This window comes from Rhyacophila brunnea, unplaced genomic scaffold (genome assembly GCF_057557595.1).
Source record: "Rhyacophila brunnea isolate RB1 unplaced genomic scaffold, BYU_Rbru_1.0 scaffold_67, whole genome shotgun sequence".
Lineage (NCBI taxonomy): Eukaryota > Metazoa > Arthropoda > Insecta > Trichoptera > Rhyacophilidae > Rhyacophila > Rhyacophila brunnea.
The window spans coordinates 251,056-270,765 of NW_028233336.1; the positions used below are offsets into that span (position 1 = coordinate 251,056).

General features: G+C 25.1%; 1 non-coding gene across 1 annotated transcript; it reads right to left on the reverse strand.

The window, feature by feature from the left end:
* Positions 1-16,490: 16,490 nt before the first annotated feature.
* Positions 16,491-16,562, reverse strand: TRNAE-UUC (transfer RNA glutamic acid (anticodon UUC)). Its single transcript has one exon. It is a non-coding gene; the product is annotated as a tRNA-Glu (tRNA).
* Positions 16,563-19,710: the final 3,148 nt, after the last annotated feature.

The window sequence follows — 19,710 nt, forward strand, 5'->3', positions numbered from 1 at the left end:
CTTTCTATAAAACACAAAATTTTAATAGGTTTAGATAAGACAAAAGCGAAATTTTCCATGAAATATCCGTTATTTATAATAATAAAACTAAAATAAACTCTGCAGTTTGAATTTCTTCAATTAGACATCATGAAATACGTCGCAATCCCGAATTTTGGAGCTAGAGAGAAATTTTTTACATAATTTTTGCCAATCGAACCATAAGTTGATATATAAAAATCAATTTCTATTTTATAAACTTTAGTGCATGAAATTTCGATTTTTTATTTTATTTTTACATGGTAAAGCAGAAAAATAACTATATTCTAGTGATGATTTTAATAAATTAAAGGTAGAAACTTTATCATTTAAAATACCTTTAATAATAATATTCAGGCAATTTCTTTGTCAATTGATATATATCACATTTTTTCTCTAAATATTTTCGACTAAAAATTTAATTCAATATTAAAATTGTAATCCTTTTTAAAGTTAAAAGAGAATTTTCATTAACAATTTGTTGTAATATTATACATTTAAATTTTATATTATCGGTTTAAATAGATATTTTAATTTTTACTTTATAAATATTTTATGAACAATAGTAAATTAATATTTACACTAATAGTATTGATTCGGATTTATCACATTAATATATAATAAATTAATGCACAATTCGTTTTTATATATGGGGTTGCATTAAAACTGTATTTTTAAAAAAAAATGCTAATAGTTTTTTTTAAGTTGTTTGTTATGAAACACCTTATAATTGCTATGAAATACAATTTTCATACGCTTTATTTCACGCGAATTATTTTATATCAAACTTCTATACATCATAATACTTTTTGATTTAAATTAGCTCTTTTGCTGCCCTTTTAGAGCCAGATTGAAAATAGAAGAAGTGTCGATTGGGGTTTTATGCATAAATCATACCTCTTTCTTAACAATTAAAATATTTATGATCCCAATATTATGCAAAAAAATAAAATTATAATAAAATTACTTTAATTTTCGCCATAAATTTCCTAATTAAACATGTTTATTGATAAAAGTTTTTTAGTTTTCTTTAATTCCGAGCCACAAAGCAAATGTCAGACCATTGAAACTTAGAAATTATATTGTATTTAGAGCTATAATATACTTCAAAAATATACTATTATCGCTACGACAAATTTTTATATTATTTGATTCTAGTTTCAAAATATTTATAAAAGGTTTCTTGTGATTATAAATTATTATTATAAGATACTAAGATACACTTAAAATCTTTGGTTCGGTACCTTTGCATTGTCCAAATATTGGTCTTATATTTTTTTTATGCTTATCTATAAAAAATGACAATAAAAGCACAGAATTTTAACATACAAATATATTTTTTAAATTTTTTAGAATCTTGAAATTGCATTTATAATACACGAAATAATGCAAATAAATAAATGTAATGTTTCTGATGTTTTAAAAAAACGATATTATAATTTTATTCAAAAAAAAGCACATAATCATTTTTAGATAAAAGTAATATATAACCTAAAAAAGTGTGATTTTTTTATAAAACCAGCGCAGCAACTTTTAAACTAAATTTATTTTTGTTTAACCTAAATTCTTAGTTTAAGAAACAAAAAATGGTGATTTTTGGTTATTTAATTTAATATACATTTTTAGTATAATTAGTAGACATTTTTACTAAGCCCACTGTATTATGAATCTAAATATAATTAGCTAAAATATTTATAGATCTTAATTTGCAAGAAATATTTTAGTTATGTTTAATTATCACCTAAATTACTCGTATTTTCATCATTTTCTAAATCCAGAACAAATTCATACACACTGTTTCCTTTAACAATAAACCGATCTTGTATTTTTTTTAAAAATACCTGCTTCATTTTATAAGTAATTCCATCATCAAAAATGCTATGTTTTATTAAATATTCTAAGCAAATTTTCAATTCACTTTTTATTTCGACTTTTTTGCTTTTTAAATCACTTATTCTATCAAATATTGCCCTGTTAACAATTTCATCGTGATTGTTATGCAAAGTATTTTTTTCATTAAGATGTGTTCTGTCATGGTTAGAATAACCATATAAAAGATTTTCATTTTCTATGTTTTGACTCTCTTTATTCTGCAAAGAGCTTTTTGTATGAATAATTTCTGCTTTGTTGTCTTTTGACCACTTATAGTTGTTGTATATCTTGTTTTTTCTGTTTCTTTTGTTTTTCCCCATACGACATCCCTCGCATCGATAATTCCATGTAAATTCCATATTTTCAAATTTTTTTTTTAGATCAGTAAAAATATAATAATCATTCACATCAGATCGGGGGGTTATGATTTTCAAGTCTGATTTTTTTGGACTTTGCGCTTGAAAGGATTTGTTTTCTCGCAGAACACTTCGTATGCCTTCATTGTAATCTTGTGAATTCTTTTCAGACCACTGAATACGTTCGGATGAATTGGCATGAATCATAATAGAAATTCCGATTTTTGATTTTTGGAGCAAGTAACAAATTACTTTAATTTTAGAAAATCTAAATTTGTAGTGGCAAAACATCAATTTTTCACATATTACAGAAAATAGAACTGAGAAATTCATTACATAATCGTATTTTATCAACCTGATATCTTTAGACCGGTTTTTTGTGCTTTCATAAACAATAGAGTTGCGAGATGTAGCTTCCAGATTACATTTGTAATCATCAAAATAAAACTTAAACTCTTTTCTGCCCGCTAGAAATCTGCAAGGCACATCAAAGCAATTTGAATACTTTAAATAAAAGTCTATGATGGTTCTGTTATCTATTATAATTTTATCTTCTTCTAAAGGCTCTTCTTTATCAATAGATTCAACATTATTAATTTCACGGGTTTCCAATTTGGTTTTGACTTTCGTGGTTTGATTTTTGCTATCTTGATGGTAATGAATTTGAGTATAATTGGTACTTAAGCCTTGATCATCAGAATGTTTCAAAGCATGCATGTACATTATATTGTCTATACCAATGATGTATGGAATACTTTTGGGCACATTTAAATCTGTAGAATCTATGTGATTTTCATTAAATTTTGATTTTACGGCACATACAGATATCTCGCTTGTTTTATTGGATGCAACTTTAGTATTTGTTGCCTTTCTTTTAGTAAACCTAGATAACCAGGAAAGTAATCTTGATACTAGTGTTCTCGATACCTCATCATTTGAAAAACCTAATTTATACTCATAATCTGATGAAATTGTTCTCTTTTCTACTGTATCAGTGGCTGCTATGTGTTGAATTTCTGGATAATTAAGAGACTTATTTGTTTTTTCTTTATCAATACAAGAGTTATCATGTATTTCAACGGCTGAAAATTCAGAAGGTGTGTTTATTTCAACATGAGTATGCGGCATGTATGGTATTTTGGAAGAATACAACTTGACCTGAAATTTTTTTATGTATCTTATGCAACATTCTTCAAAAAAATTATAATTCAAGTGCATTTCATTCATGAATGAACGATATTTACGATCAACTGCTCTTAGGTCTTTCCGATCAACAATTTTAAAGGTGTTTAAACATTCATAACAAGCAGTTTCCATCAAAAGTTTCTCTTGATTATCGTATACTTTAAGAATTACATTCATTTCTTTTTGAAGATCTATTTTCAATTTTAAATTTTTTTCGTTAAAATGTGTGATTTCTGCTATGAATTCGCTCTCAACAACGTTTAAAACAGATTTGAATTCTTTGAAAAATACTATTTGTTGAGTATCTAAACCCTCACGGCTGAAGCGTAACTCAGCAATGTGTAAACGATAGCTTATTTCTCTAGCATTTGAAATGAAAAATATTTCAAGCATTTCCAACTTTATTTGATTCTCGAAGAGGTCCGAAACCAAACGATTCTTATAAATATTCAATCTAATACGACTTTCATTTATGTATGCAGATAAACAATTCCGTTTGATCTTCTGTTCTAAAATATTTGATAGCATACACATATCTATGCAAGGAAATTCATCCGAAGGATCTTTTAGCGTCATGATTTCAGAAAACCTTTCCGTAAAATGCTATTTGCATAGTTTTAGGTCTAAATATATACAGAAAATATGTGTTTTGAAATCTTCGTCTGGAATTTTTTTCTTAAATGTTTTTTTAGTAACATATGGACAGGAAAGATTATTACGAATATGTAATCCATGGCGCATCTCTTTCTTTATCGACCACATACGATTATCTTCAAGTTTCTTTGCATCAGTATTTTCTAGAAAACTCCCCTCGATACGATTTTTTTTGATATTTAGTACATTTACATGCTTGAAATTCTTGTAGTAATTACGAATATTTGCGATTTTTACCCAAAAGCTTCTTTTATCACTATCTGGGTCATTTGTACTAATATTATTCATGGTATTAGGATTTAGTAATGTAGTATCAACCGAAATATTGCTTATTTTTTGAATTGTTTCTATCATTTCAATAGCAATCAAATGTTTCATTTCTGTGAAAGTACTACTAGTGTTATGATGATTGTTTTGTATATTATTTTCGCTTGAAATAGGATATCTATTGGTTGTCTGGATTTCTTTAAAAAAGTTGATCATTAAAGCATGGATCGCTCGTTTATACATATTATCGCTTATTTAGAAAATACTTAATTAATTTTATACCTTATAGATTAAAAATATAGATTTTTTATGTTCATAAAATGCAATTCAGCAATTTCATCCAATAAAAATCAGGTATCTTTTTTTTGATAAAATTCATGCTCAGAGTACATAACGGTGTCTACAGTTTAGATATTGTATATGGATAAATGTTTTAAACGATAGATAAGTACCGATTGATTGTCATCATACATAATTTTGTCATGCACAACTTTACATGGAGTTATGAGATCGAAGCTTTAAAAATCACATTCTAATCGAAGGTTATTCTCAGTTTTATACCTTTTCTGGAAAGAATATTCCACCATCTAGCTGGGATACCGACGGATTTGAGCAATGGATACGTTCAAAAATCAGCAACTTTGTGTGTATATATTACTTCTATAACATCAATAAAGTTTATGTGTTCAAAAATTTTCGGATACATTGAAATATCGATTTTTGCTTGAATTATCTGTCTTATCTGTTAAATTTTTTAATTTGTATCTCCCATACATTTTTTATAAGAAATATAACAATGCTGTCCAATAAAATGTATTTGCTCAATTTTCTCACAATTGTATATAAATCATTGGTTGATCATTATATTTTATAAAAGTCTGATGATTGGGTAAAATTATGAGTCACTGATTTTTGTAGAATTTTTTATTCATTTAAATAAAACCAATTTTCTTATTTTCTTTGTGGGTAATTAGCTTTTGATATTAAATTGTTGTAGAGGAGAATTTCAATATGTAACCTTTTATGTGCCAATTAGAACTCAATATATTGATTTAGTTCGTATCCAGGCGCTTGAAGATAATGAAATTAATTTTATGAACTAAGTGTATTGGACAATCAAAATTAAAAAACCTATGCTGTTATTGAAATTTTATTTCAAAAAATATGCAATATAACGTTCTGATTTGTGAAAAAAATAGCTTTTCTTTTGGTCATATATATTTCCAAAGCTTTATTCAAAATTAAATTAATGCTTCTAATTACTTTTAAATTATTACACTTTAATTGTTATATGCACTTAAATTACAACTTAATTGATTCTTACAGACTAATTTTGCAAAAAAAAATGTATGTAAAATCTATTTCTTAAAGTTTTGTTTTTTTAAATTTATCTCCTCAAAACTTCTGGAGGCAAGAGTCAATTTTATAATCATCTTCGATTGGAATTCAAATTGCAAAAATACCACAATTTAAAATTTATCCGTAGAAATAATTGATTTAAAAACATCATGTATGAATTATTTTTACTTTTTAGGATCGATTCGCCGAATTTATATTAAAAAAACAAGTAATTACTTATCTTACTTAAATTTATAATAATGCTGTCAACTGTAATAACCATAATAAAATTTTAACATGATGGATAATAATTCATTTTTTTTAAGATACGTCTTTATTTAAATCTAATGCGAAATGTGTTTACCAGCATCACATTCAAAAAAATATCGATCTTAATCTTATATTGTACAAAAATATATTTTGCTTCATATTATCTCTTTGATTTAAATATAAGATTTAAATTCATATATTCAAAACGTTGAATTTCTTGGATAAACGTTTATAAGCATTATCTTAAAATAATATAAACGATAACAAAAAGTTAAAAAAGTATCTCACGATAAAATTATTAGCTCAAAAAGCCTTAAAAGAGTGGAAGTGGTTGTTTGTGTGGTCGAAATAAAGATAAAAATGATCTATACAAATGAAACTGAATTTTATTTAGAAATAGAGTAAAATATGCTTCGCATTAGCATAATATGTTCATATTTTGATTATTTTTATGGAGAAAGGATTTATTTTTAGAAGTAATTATCATTTAATCGATCACAAAAGTGATGTTTTATAATGATTTTTTATGATGAATGCCAGAATATGTTTATTATGAACCAACAATTGTAAATTTATTAGCGTGTGTTTTTATTTTTTTTAGATTATATTCATATTTTAGATGACAAAACTGATGATTAATGCTCTTCTAGCATCGCTTTGATAAAAAGTCATATATTTTAATAAAATAATTACGAGTGTTTATAATTTCAACTAACTTCTATACATATTGTCATAAAAATTATTAAAATTTTTATTTCTCTCTGTTTTCTTCTATATGGGGATGTTTTACGAAAATTTTTTTTTACAAATTCTATAATGCGAAATAAACTGATGCAACTTTAGCTTATCTTTAAATTAAAATTGAAGGTGTTGATATATACTGTCAAAGTTTTCTTGATTATATATTAATAATAATATGATTATGCAACATAGTAATCTCTGTTTTATTTTAAAAATGAATTTCGCAATATGTTTCTATGTACAACTCAAATAACGTTCCTAAAAGACCATATTTATATAAAAATGAATATTTAGATGGAAAAAGACTTTACACATATAAAAATGGTGCATAGTGAAAAATTAAACACGTACAAATTTACGTTGACATAATTATGTGCATGACAAGGATTTTAAATGCCCATTTTTAGAAACTATTAATACTAATTGGCCATCCAAAGTAAATTTACTCTAAAAAACATGCAGTATTTTGTTTTAATTTTATATTTGTGATTTCTATGTGAGTAAAATTCTCTTAAAAGAGCGGACTCTAGAAATAAAACAGAAAATTTTATAAGCATGTGTTCTCTTTTTTAATAATATAATATATTTCATTATCCGCATATTGAAAAAATAAAAAATATATTTGATGCAATATATTTATGATTCTGTTTATAGAAATGTGACATAATTTTATAAGTTTATTTCCCCCTTAAGTGTTTATGCGGAATATTACATTTTTTTGATAATTTACATGCATTATTATGAATTCAAGTTCGAATAAATACTTTAAAACTCTTAAAATTTCTTGAAATTTGTATAAAAAATCGATTATACATTTTAATCTTAGTTAATGTTTAAATAGTATATAAATTTCTATTATTTTTATATGACCGTTCATTTGTATATGATATCAGTGTCTTTATGGATAGCTATCTATTTTCAATAGAAAACAAAGTTGACTTTTTTTAAAGCATCATAATAAATTTAAATTTGAATGTCAGTAGAGGACATGATCATGAAAGGTTTCTATTGATTGAATTATTTTTTTGCTTAAAAATTGCGCATAATTTTTTAATATCAAAATAAATGAAAGAAAATATATGTTTTGCCCCTGAAATATCATATTCTCAAAAATATTTGGAACATTATACCGTAAACTTAATAATATAACCTAAATTCTAATGCAAAAGGACATAAATATGATACAAAAATTCTTTTATCAATAAGTTTTGGCGTAAACTAGAGTTTTTTTGGCTAGTGACCTGGAAAATACAGATTGCTGAATCGATAATTTATTGAAAAAAAGAATGATACTTTAAATACGATTAAATGAAAATGACAGAAATTTTATTTTAAGAAAATAAAAAATTAAAATTCTATTAAATATATTATAATAAATTATCCTATATTATAATCATATATGCAGGCACGTTGATGATGAATAGTTCTTTATATGTCTATTAACCATGCATCTTAATTGCAAAAAAATTAAACGAAACCATATCGTTAATATGTTTACATTTTACGCGTTTTTAATCAGTATTTCATTAAAAAGAAATGCTATATAATGTTTGAAATTTTATTTTATGTTAAAGGCCAAAAATAATCAAATCTTAAAACTATAACGTAATTATCTGCATTTTATATTTTTAACATATATTTATTGACCTCTTCTAAACGCTAGTTTTACAAGAGTCATTATGAAATTATAATTTTTGCTTTGTATCTCAAGATTTACAGATTTTTGCAACAATATGATTTCGATATTTATATCAAAAGAATTTTCGCCTTCAAGCTTATGTTTATAATTTAGAAAAAGGTATATTGAGCACAGTTTAATTGTTATAAATGTAAAAAAAAGCTTCATTTATATTTTTTTATAAATCACGTTTGTATATACAAAGGACACATCAATATACTTTAAATTACTTCGAAAAAAACTAATCAATGATATACATATTTATAAACTACAACAAATAGAAGATAGAATCTAATATATCTATTCAGATAATATATTCACGCGGATCAATAACGATAATCAAAGGATTATATGCCATTTCTGTTCAATTAAATAAATATTTTAGCGAATTCTGAAATTAATGCATATCTTTGTCTTATAATATTACATTGCAAAAAATTTCAAATTTACCTAATTTCATCAATTATAGGCCTCGAATTTCTTTCATGCAAAAAATTAAAGTCTATGGAATATCCTATATAATCAGTAAATATTTTCTTCTAGAATGCTGCTTTTTATCAAAAAAAAATAATAGTTGCATGGGCCAAGAAAGTTTTTTTAATAAAAATTGATCTTTTTGCATCTTTCAAATCCTATTTTTATTTTCACTATCCAGAAATGCTGTTAATTTACTAAAAAAATAAATATTCTAACCGGCTGGTGAACAAAAGCTTCTTTAATATTTATAATGAAAGTTTTTTTCTTGTATACATTAGCTATAACGAATCGTTTATTGCAGAAATTTTTTTCAAAGTTAAAATTAAGAATCGCAGTTTCGACTGAAATTTTTTAAATGTCGATGATCCATAAAAACACAAATAACCCACAATTAATAATGCTGTTTTTGAGGAAAAATGGCAGTGAAGGTTTTACTTCTCATACATTCAAGTTCAAATCTCCAAAAAAAATTCTGCTTCTAATAATAATTCGGGAACTTTAAATAATATCAAGTCAACGATATCCAATAACTAGTCCGTTTTAGATTATTTTTTTGACGGAATATCATTCAAATGAATTTTTAAAATATGTGAATATATCGGAAGCGTTTATTGGCTATAGAATATTTATTGAAACAATTCAATAAATGCTGCTTTTTTATTTAATTCTATATCGTTAGACAAAATTAAAGTAATATATAGCTTCAAAAAAAAATCTGATTAAATGTTTTATACAGTCTAAGAGTCGAATTGTGATGTTTCTAGACCTTTATAATCGTTAAATATAAAAAAAATAACATCAAGAATAATTAAATAGATAAATCATGATATAAAGGTCACCAATCTATGTTAAATGCAAAAAGTCTTTATATGAGTTTTCTAATCAATTTCGAATTCAAATTTGTCTAAAACACACGTTTCTTCACATTTTTTGCATCTTAACAACGTATTTTGTTTTCTATGATCTTTTGGAGACATTCATGAACTTGGATTTTATGATAAATCATATATTAATATTTGAAATAAAAATAAATTTCCGTATCTTTTTCGCAATAAATTTTCACGAAAGTAGTATAATTCTATAATCTATGATTTTTTTATTTAATATAGCTACATTTTAATCGTGCTTGTTTCACATTCGGTATATTTAGCTAAAGTAGTGTAGCTTCTGCTGGGATTTTTTAACAATCTATATCATTATGAAGAAAATTTTACTTAGGTTTCTTAATATAAATATAAGCTACATTTTGAAATTCTATGCATTTTAATTATACATAAAATATTATATATTTCTATATTGCGTCATTTTTACAGAATTTATTTATTCAAAAATGATATTTGCTGGATTTTCTATTAGGCCTGATATATTGCTTAAAGTTTGTGAATTTGGCTGTAAATCAATATAATTTTTTTCTAATACGCAATAAATTATGAATTTCAATAGCAGAAAGAATTTATTTAAACAGTTAAAACTGCAAATTTGATACATATCTAATTTATTAAACAACGGGTTTTTAATTTTGATATCTTTTTGTTTTGTCTAAATAGACGCATTGATTTCCATTCGATTCAGTAGATTTTTATAGCCTGATATTTTCATTTTTATTTTTAAATGCTGCAAAAATATTGCAAGAATTATATAAGATATTTTTTTTCTATAATAAGAAACAGACCAGATCAATATGAATTTTATGAAAAAAAAACATTAGAGTATTATTATTTTGCCTGCTTGATACGTAGGTTGATAAATAATTGTATGGCCTCCAAATTGCGTTTAATTATTCCTTTTTATAATATATAAATGGTTTTGCATAGAATGCATTTTTGCAACAAAAAAAAATTGCATGCACCATTTCAAATGATTCCAAGAGTCGAAGGTGTTTGTATTACCACGAGGTATATAAAAATTATATTTGGTTTATTACAGCATGTTTTCCATTAATTATACTAATATTTTGTTTTTATGGCATATATTAAATATATATTGCTTAAAAGTTCCTTTAAATTTCTTGTAGTTTTTATACAAGCCTAGGCTTTTTACTTTTGACATTCTAAATGCCTTTATCGATATTTTTGGATGAAAAAATATGAAATTTTTAATTTCATATAGCTCATTACTTATGATAATTGGTGCCAATCTGTAAAAAACATTTAGACTATATCGAAGATAGTGCTATTTTATTAATTCTGGGTTATCTAATAAACCCTTTTAAAATTAGTCTGATTATGGATTTAACATGGTAGTTCTAAATAAAAAGACTTTTTGGCATATTATAAGGTTCTTTTGATTATTTTGTGTGTAATTTCTACAATTAAGCATTATGCACACCTTAAAACTTGTTTTATTTATGCGAATTATGTTCCTTGAAAATATAACCCATTTATTTAAAGAATGGCAATATATTGGTTAGGATTATCTCACCAATTAAAACCAAAAATTTTCGTGTAAATGATCAAAATATTGAAAAATCAAATTTGAATATAATGGATTTAAATTTCGTAACTACGGAGATACATAATTATATTATTTTATGAAGAAGAAGCATTATAAAAATTAACGTGTATGTGTTTATAACTTTTTTACAATTTAAAGAGCCATAAAAAAAATATGTGATTTGTGCAATGATTCCCTGGAAATTCAATTTTTTATTTTTAATAATATATCCTATTTTATTTATTGATAAATGTTCTTATTATCAATTTTATTTATCTAGACGTGGCTAACCCCTTGGGAATATTGTACAACTCCTTGATGAATCTTTTGACACCTTCCCCTGATCTATCTTTATCAACTGCTCTTCTCTCTCAAATGAGATGAGTTCAAGTGTCTTTCGTGGTGTGAGAGCTTGCATATATGCTTCTACTTCGTCTAGGGTTTTTAACTACTTAACATATTTTTTATGGAATTTTGTAATCAAGCAATCCCAAGTCATTACATATGGTATTATTCTTGTTTTACATTTGTAAATTAAACTAAATTATCCTTTATTATAGATTTTTATATAAACAATATGCATTATATGGGTGAATTAATGCTTGAAAAATAAACAATAGGCATTAATGTGTCAAAAAATTGCATATCTTTGTAGTAATTATAATGATATAAAATACTATAGATGTTAACGTTTTTAAATGGGTTTTACTACTTTTTGATTATTATATCTAAAATTATATTTACCATTTAAAATTGCAATTACCGGCTGTTTTTTGAAATAATTATTAAATATGCTGTCCTTGATTTTCTACAAAGATATGTGATTACATGGATAATTGTTATTTTTGTAACCATATTACAACTTTGAAGCAGTAAATATATAATTATTTTATTTTGTGCGCCTAATTGTTTATTTTCACGGAACATACTTTAGAATAATAGAGTTCTTGTTCTAAATCCATATAGTTCTATTATCTGAAATATTATTTTTAAAATGCGCTTTTATGACATGGCTGATTCAAAATTTATTTTATTCTCGTGTGATTTTTCATTAATATCGCATCTAAAAATTCATTTACACCAGGAAGAATATATTCATTTATATTACAAGTTATTGTAAAAAATATTCATGTATTTTAAAAAAAATTCGGCCTCATACCATTTGATTCGGCACTCTGTTTGAATATATTTTTATAATATTGTAAAAAAAGAATTGTTAATTTTTTACATCTCTAACCATATAATCATATTAACGCGTTTTAAATTGATTCGTATTTTTTTAAGTCTATAAACCTTCGCAAAAGAACGAGGTGAAAATTTTAAATTTTTTTTACGTGATATAAAAACGATAGACTAGATAACATAAAAATTAAGGGAAATTATATTTTAAAAGCATCTATTATAAACAATTTAATTTATTTTATATTGGTATTTATCATGATCTTCATGCTTGAATGCAACAATAATTAGATCTAAGGTTTTTAAAGCTAAAATACTGCTATTTTGATGAGAAATTCTGGCATATTATTTTTGAAATGCATTTTATGTTTCTATATCCGTTTTAACAACTGAAATTATAAAAAATAAATCCGATAGAAACATCTGATATATATAATTTTGTCGTCTTAAAAAAATCTTAGCGTGTAAAAACCATAGATAAACATAATGGTCATTAAATATTATAAAAATCCACATATTAAGGCCACTATCGACTTGGAGTCTGGATAACCTTTTTAGAAAAGATGTTGATTGCTTTCTATACCGATTTACCCAAAAAACTATGTTCCAATATTTTTAAAAGGTTCTTCAAAAATCTAAAAATAATCATAAATTAATTCATAAGGTAGTTTTAATATGAAATTTTTGCTTATTTTTCAACAAATAAAATTTGTGGGATGAATCTATAGAGCTAACCAAATTATCAATGCAACTTATAAACAAAATTTTTATAACCGTGCTTAAAAACGTATTTATTACCTGTATCTCAAAACCCTTAAAATTTGTGTATGTCTCCGCTTCCATGATAATTCTATTCCTATAATTGCGAGTTACGATTTTTTATATCTAGAAACCTCACAAAATCAAAATAATTATTGTTCTTGTTATTAAATTGTTGATTTAGAGTGCTTTTTACTATCTAGGTATTTTTCTTTTTTTATGAAGCGAATTTGATATTTATTTTTGCGAATTTATGTGTAGCTTGGGCATAACTCTTGCCAAAATATGCATGTAGAATATATTTGTAAAGGTTTTGTGCGTTCATAAAAGAAACCCAAACTTTAATTGTCAGAATCAATACCTGTAAAAAAATTAATTTGACTATATTTTTATAAAATCTAAATTATAATAAAGTCCAATGAATCAGGATAATGTGACCTTTGATTGGAGCAAAAATTCATTATTCAATTTGTAATAAGTAATAGTATTTTGTTAAATAATGAAACGTTTTATGATTTTTACTACGTTTTTATATTAAGGTCTCATGCAATGTGTATTTGAGATACCAATATTGATTTTAAAATATTAGTGAGCATGAACGTATTGCTTAATATAATTATAAAATTATTTTTCGCCATACAGGACAACGAGCAAACAGTTAATCTATAGGAACAATATTATATGGTATTTAAGTATTAAGTCATAGGAGAACTATATATAATTTTTTTTGTTAGCACTATCAACAGAATCTTAGGTACATGTAGACGACAAAAAATCAAAGTTATATGAATACAGTGGCCGGGAACTTTGATTTCTAATTTATGGCGTTTTTTTTTCATGTGGATCTTATATTTTTTTGTGTTGATTTAAACTAAATTACAATACATTCGGTTTTCCTTCAATTATTTTATGGTCAGTTGTAATCTTCTAGCTTGAAAGTCGAATATTGGACCGCAATTTTTTTACTAAAAATAGGGATAATTATATTTGTTTTGTTTTATATATCCATAAAATCATTTAAACTTTTTACCCTCGTAAATAAAAACATATTTTATGTTTTAAATTTTTATACGGAAGCAATGTTTAAGATTATGTAAAAATTGATTAACTTTATGACATCATTTAGTATTAATTTAATCATCAATGTCAGATATGTTTGGTTTTGTATCAAGGGCTGATCTTAAGACTGCTAACTTGATTCTATGTAAAACTTAACAATAGGTTAAGACTTCTACGAAGCTACTAAAATAAAACTATTTATGTGGCATGTTGTTAATAAAATGGCTCAAATAATTAACACAAGCATTCAAAGTCTTTAAAATTGTGATATACCGAGTACTTAAATGATATGATCGATAATAGCGATAATATGTCCATCAAATTATATGATAGTAATCTGTGGAATCTTTTAAAAAAAATAACTGTTTTGACGTATCTTTGTCTCCTTTTTTGGCAATATAGAGCATAACTTATATGAAATGAAAATAGTAATGAGTACTAAAGCGAAACTATGGGAATAGAGAGACGATTTAAACAAGTTTACCTGTAATTTTATGTGTTGTGCGAAAAAATAGTTTAATATATTTCAATTATTTTCTGGGATAAATTTTTGTTTTATTTTTTTTGTGGATAAAACAACATTTATCCCAGAAAATAAGTAAAATCTATGGAAATTATAAGAAGACCTGGTGGTTAAAAATAATATATTGCGGAAATATAAATGATAGCTTGCGCATTATATATAAAAAACGTCGGGATATAAAAATAATCAAAATATAATTTTACAAAAAAATTCATAGTTGGATTAAAAGTACGACACTAAATAAAATAAAATAATTTAAATGTGGAATAGTGAATAGTGAATCTTAAGAAATAAAGCCCACTAATAAACCAACAAAATATGAAGCATAATCAATATATTATATTAAATCGATAATAGTGGTAGTTTTTAAATATTACCCATCACATAAAAAATTTTGATCTCTAAAAAGGTTTTAAAGGATAATTAATCTGAAGAAATCTGATATTTGATGAAAATTCTAAAATTGAGCAAAAAAATTTCCCGTAAAAAAATAATTATGACAAAATACAAATTTAAATACAAACTTCAATAAAAAAGAGAATAAAAACAAAATTAACGTATCATATAAAAAATTACCCGAAAAAAAATATATAATTTAAGTCGAAAATAAAGCTTTATAAATATTCAAATAATTTCTTTTGAATATAAAAAAATCATATTTAAAATTCAAATAATATGCTTTAAAATTATTTATAAAAACAATAAAACACAAACGACAACTAAATTTAAACCAAGAAAATTTTCTGAATAAAAAAACAAATTAATCAGCTTCAAAAAAAACAAGGCGCAAAGAAAACCACAAAGCATAATTATTTTTTTAACAACATCGTCATATGGAACCAAGGGACAACAAAAATTGCCAAAATAAAAATGTGATGTTAATACATGACATGAAGTGGGTTTAAAATAAAGCAAGAGATAAAAACAGATGATTTGTTTAAACTAATGGGGGTGGTTTGAAATCAAAATAAATAGCCGATGTGTTGTTTATATTATATGAAGCTAATTTTCTTAAAAAAAAATAAAAACCAAACATATATCAATTTTTTGCTATTAAAAAATTAACAAAACATACATTGTAAATATTCTCTGAATATCCCAGATGAAATTATTTTGCAAAGCCTCCATGAAATATTAGTTAATATTTTCTCTACCTTTTAAATTTTTAATTAGGAATTACGAACATTTTAATGATTTAAAATCATTATTCGCAGATAAGTCTTATTATAATTTATTTTCATGCTGTCTTTTGTATGAAATAGACATTATTCACTTTAATTATATATCCTTCATTCCTATCACCCATTGAAAATAATTAAATTTATAATCACGTCATTAGAATTCAGAAATATTGAAAACTTATGTTTTTTAAGCGTATCACCAACCCACCACTGTATATATTCTAAACAAAAGAGTAGGGTGAAAAATATATGGTTGCTGATCGTAATTTCTATGGTGTACCATTCTATTAATAAATCACATTATATCAAAATATTTGATTGACAGAACTTTATAGAAAATCCGCTTTCTAATAATGTTATCTAAAGTATCTGAAAGACTTAATCAAAAATACCTTGAATTATTAGAAGATTCATTGTATTTCAACATCAAAATAAAATATGATATTCATTTTATCCTTATCATAACTAAGAATCAATAAAATACTTGAAAAAGTAAAATATTCCCTCTCCGAGAATCGAACTCGGGCCTTGTGAGTGAAAGTCACATATCCTCACCACTGGACCAAGAGGGATATCAGAGATAAAAGATAAATATTTATTATCAAATTTAAATTCTATAATTACTTGTTATTTTCTCCTTTTAAGAAGCCAATAAGATAATTCAGACATATATACATGAAATATAAAGGAGATGTATAGGATGAAGAACATAGAAATAAATGATAACATTTCGATAGATAATTCCGAAGTTCCCATCACGATTAGTAGAATAGAAAACAGTATTATTGACCATGGTAAGCGAAACATGCCACATATCCCGATACCTGCATACCATTTTGTTGAGGAAGAGCTCTTTCGCGATCAAGTTAAAGATGTCTTAGATTATAGAGTGTTACTAGAGCATTTTTATAACGAAGGTAGAATTTCAAAATCCAATATAAATCATATCATCAATGTTTCGAAAGACATCCTAACAAAAGAACCAAATCTACTGAAAATTGATAAACCAGTAGAAGAAGATGTTTATATTATTGGTGATATCCATGGTCAATACTATGATCTTATCAATATATTAAGCGAATATGACCTTAAGAAAGGGACGTTTCTCTTTCTTGGTGATTATGTTGATAGAGGAAAGTTTTCTTTTGAAGTTTATTTTTTACTTTTGTCGCTTAAAATTTACTATCCTAATAATATTTTTTTATTGCGTGGTAATCATGAGACTCTTCGGATGACCCGTTATTTCACTTTTTGAGAAGAGTGTATTCATAAGTACGATGAAAATGTTTATCATTTCTGTTGTGACTCTTTCCAAACTTTGCCTATAGCGGCAGTTGTAAACCAAAGTTTTTTCTGTTCACATGGTGGTATATCACCCCTCATTGATAATCTTGAACTGATAAACTCGTTCGATAGAAAATGTGAACCACCTCTATCTGGTATGTTCTGTGATATACTTTGGTCTGACCCCCATCCAAACTATGACACGATGTCATGGCATGGTAAAGAATATTTAGCCAATGTTCAAAGAAACTGTTCGTATTTTTATACACCCAAAGCCGTAAAAAATTTTTTAACTAAAAATAAATTGGTTTGTTTGATTAGAGGCCATGAAGTTCAACTCAATGGATACAGAATACAACAAAATACAAGAAATGGCTCAATAATTTCAGGATTGACAAAGAAATTTCAGGAAAAAAAAGAAGAGCAACCATCTGTGATCACCATATTTTCCGCTCCGAATTATTGTGATGCCTATAACAACTATGGAGCTGTAATAAAAGCAAATGGTGAACGAATCCAAATTAAAAAATTTGGATCGGTCGATCATCCTTTCTACCTACCAAACTTTCTTGATGGAGTAAATTGGAGTTTTCCCTTTATTGGAGAAAAAACAAGTGAATTTTTTATGGATCTATTAAAGCATTTGGGCGATCAAGAGTCAATATCTTCTGATTCAACGATATCTTCATCTCTAATAGAAGAAACGATAGCTCCAAAGTTATCTGGTTACGAAAAGGAGATAGAAAATGCACGTTTGTTCTCTGGCGCAATGGGCATAATGAGGACAGAAAGAGAGTGTATAAATGAGCTGGATGATGAAGAAAGCTCGGAACTCCCTTGTTGTTCGATTAAAGTTATTGAAAATCAGGAGTTGACTTTTGACGAGGCTAAAGACAAAGATCATATGAATGAGAAAATAAAATGCAAGGATAATATTGTTGAAGGGAGTTCGGTCAGTAACCCCTCGAGTGTGGCTCCTGATTTAAGTAGAATTTTAGAAAGAGTTGATCTTAAAGAAACTATTAAGGAAACAGAACTTAGTGTAGATGAGAAAAAATTAGTTTTCGATGTTAAACTTAACCCAAAAAGAAAACCAAATAAAAATGCACTTTGTTGTTGGGCTATAAAAAAATAACTGTGGTTTTACAAAAATATATGCATATTTGAAGTTGTGAAACAAAGAAAATACTTGGGCATGAAATTGGTTGCATATGCATTATTCCCAAGTGAATGGGCAATAAAAATTAAAAATAAAATTTTATTTCATTCTTATTAAATATAGAATTTAAAGGTTTTGAAGTTATTTTATCTTTAATCCTATTGTAAAAAAAGACATGGTTTTACAATTATAGAATTTTTATCTATGCTCATATATGCCTATTGGTTCGTTAAATATATTATTACACTGGTGAATAGTTTTTTTACCGTAAAACATGGAATTCCGAAACTTATCTTTACCATTATACACATTTATATTAAGTAAATAAATAAATTTTTGCATGGTGTAACAAAAGAGCTATTATTTAAAATTTGAGTTTTAAATGAAAATATTGAAAAACAAATAACGATATTTTTTTAGGTCTAATAAATTTTTTATGTAGATTAATGATTCTTTTGATCAATTTGTTTCTGCTGGCTGTATATTATAGCATATAGATATTTAACTTTACGGAAAGTGGTATATTTGCATATAAACAGGAATTCATAAATCTTCTGATTGTTTTAAAAAAATGCAAACGCGGAAGATTTTTTTTCATAATATTTTATATTAGCAACTGATGCGAAGTTTTATAAAGAAACTGATCCTTTTATTGCTTAGATTTTTTTTATGTGGTATTTGAATATTATATAACACATTTTTAAAAATAAATATTCATATTTCAATTAGCGGATTGCTTTTTATGATAATAAATACATGTTCATATTTCTTTTAATATGAAATTGGATCAAAAAAGATGCATTAGCATTGATTTTTAGTTCTGATAAATATAAAAATTGTTTAAATTTTTTTTCTTTGTACTAAATTTTATTCTTCAATAAATATGCAAAGATATAGAAAATTACAATTTTTAGATATATAGCAACTTACTTAGATCTAAAAAACAATATTCATATTAAATTCATGATAAGAGTTGTAAAAAATACGAGGCCTACATGATGTGTGATAAATGGCATAATAAAGATATCTAATACCATTCAAGCTGTTCTTTAAAAAAATAGCCTGTTTCTTTGGGAAAAAATAATGGAATAATAATTTAATTTGAACTGAGTTTAGCTGATTAGATATGGTTGTAATTAGAATATTATTTTCTAAAAAAAGATACCTCTAAATTATCGTAATATTAATATGAAAATACATCTATCGAGCTTCAAAATCGATTATATTAACAAGTTATCTAAATTTAATTAACTTATGATCAATAAAACATCATTTGA